This window comes from Athene cunicularia (assembly GCF_003259725.1).
Source record: "Athene cunicularia isolate RWA chromosome 26 unlocalized genomic scaffold, athCun1 chr26_part1, whole genome shotgun sequence".
NCBI lineage: Eukaryota > Metazoa > Chordata > Aves > Strigiformes > Strigidae > Athene > Athene cunicularia.
Genome location: NW_020799136.1, coordinates 3607726 through 3610051, shown reverse-complemented (window position 1 = coordinate 3610051; position 2326 = coordinate 3607726).

Sequence of the window (2326 nt, the reverse complement as noted above, 5' to 3'; positions counted from 1 at the left end):
AGCAGAGACCGGCCGAGCGCCATCCGCGGGCAGCTGGGCCCGCCGTCCCCGGCGGCATGGAGGAGTGCCAGCGAACAGCATCCAGCCTCGGTGCAGTAAAAGCAGAGGGAATGACTGAGGGGGGGAGGGCATTTTGTGACTGGCTGGCTGGCTTTCTGCCAGCGGCCCGAGCCCTGGTAGGCAGACTGGCTCCAGGGCCCATTCTGCACATACAGGCTGGAGAAACGGGCTGACAGGAACCTCACGAAGTTCAGTAAGGGAGAAAATTCAAAGCCTTGTACCTGTGGAGGAACAATCCCATGCACAAGTACATGTTGATGGCCCCCCAGCTGGAAAGCAACATGAGCCAATAATGTGCCCTCGCTGCAGAGAAGGCTCTGAGGGTATCCCGAGCGGCAATAGGAAAGTAGCATCAGCAGGACGAGGGAGGGTGATCCTTCCTCTCTGCAGCACTGGGGAGGCTACACCTGGAGCGTTGTGTCACTCTTTCCCCTGATGTAATCAAACGTTGCCATTAACCGACAAAAGAAGTCAAGTCAGCTTGTGCTTCTTAATGCAATGGAAAAAGCAATACCAGTGAACTCCAGGGAACGACCCATCCTCTGCTGGGTCTCTGAACGGTCTGTACTTCAGTCCCAGCTGTGTCCAGCCAGCCATCCTGTTCTGAAGCACGGGACCAAGGGCGCACAGCACCACATGGGCACCAAGAGGTCGACTCCAAACAGTGAAGGGAAATAAAGAGATGTAGATTAGTGGGCAGGACTGTGGCTGGTTTGCGGTTGCTGTAAGTACTGGAGATAGTTTGGGGGTGGACTTCAGGAGAATGAAGGCAGGATTGGGGATGGGGGGCGGGGTTGCTATAGCAGGCTTCAGGGGTGCTGACAGAGGCAGCGATGGTCTTGGGCAGGCCATAGGGGGAGCTTTGAGATTGTAGGAGGGAATTGGTTCAAATCTGGGGGTGGTTTGAGGTCCAGGGACTCCAGAGATTCGTGGTGGTCTTGGGGCAGGTTTTAGTGACTAGGAGCTTTGGGGCTGGTTTGAGTGGCCCCTGCAGAGCCCTCAGGCTGGCCGAGCTGGCAAGCAGCAGGTCAGGGTAGGGGCTATCTACCAGAGGGGTTCTAAGTGCATGTGTGTGACAGTGCCTTGAGTTCTACCTGTGGCAACTGACATCACAGGAGAAGTCCTGGGTGACCGCAGATGAAGATCTGTCCTAAAGACATTCTGGGGGACCCCAGTGGACATATCAGGGACCTTGTTGGATATGAAAAACCCACACACCCTATTCCTTCAGAACCATCTCCCATTACCCTTCACGTGTGTTTGTCGCAGAGCAGCCCTCGTCAGGATCCAGCCCTGCACAGCCCTCATTTGCCCAGCATGCAGTGCCCCTCCCCTGAGGACTCCATGCCAAAAGCCTGCTTGAAGGCCTGAGGCAGAACCTTGGGTTCAGCCATAGTATTTTTCCATTCCTTGTGTATTATGCCCTCTCAGACCTTCCTATATACAATGCTTAACCACCATTCCTTCAGCTTTTAATGACTTAAGTGCTGATGACATTTAGTTAGCTTTTCCTCTCTCAATACACTCCTTGCTCTTTTTTTTTTTTCCTGTTTGCTACCCCTTCTAGGCCCCTTCCATACTTATATACTTACTTAGAAAAACACCACTGAAGTGAACAAATCAGGTCACATGGCTTCACTTCCAAGTTTTCGGTCCTCTGGGGATCACCTTGCAAAAGAAACAAATCTACCCAACCTGGTCTCACTGTTTGAGAGTTGACTTGTGAGCACTGAAGCAGGATTTGAGGACGTCGTAGGTGTTCTGGGGCAGGATTTATTTGACACTTGCCTTAGTTGGTGCCTCCAGCCTGTATGAGGGTGTGGGGCTGGTCCCGGGCTGTCTATGCCTGGAGGCATGGAGATCAGAAGGGGAAAAGAGGAGGAAGAAAGAAAACAAGGAAGTGGGATCAGAGGAACAAGAGAAAGTTAATTTGTAAGAGAGGAAGGAGGGCAAATGAGAAATGGAGGGCAAATTCGAGAGGAAAGAGGGGAGAAAGAAAAAGACAGGAAAGGATGGCAGGAAAAATGGGGGTGAGATAGGGAAAGGGAACAAGCACGGAAGTATGAAACCAGGTGGAGAGAGGAAGGGAAGAGGGGAAAGCAGCAGGTGGGAAGCGAAGGAAAGAGGTTGGACAAGAAGGGGAGCGAGGGGATTGACGCCGCCAGGAGAGACCCGTGGCCCGAAGGCCGGGCACGGCCACGCCTGCGCGGGGGAAGCGCTGCACAAACCGGAGGCGCCGCCGGGGCCCGGAGGTCCCGCCCGTGCC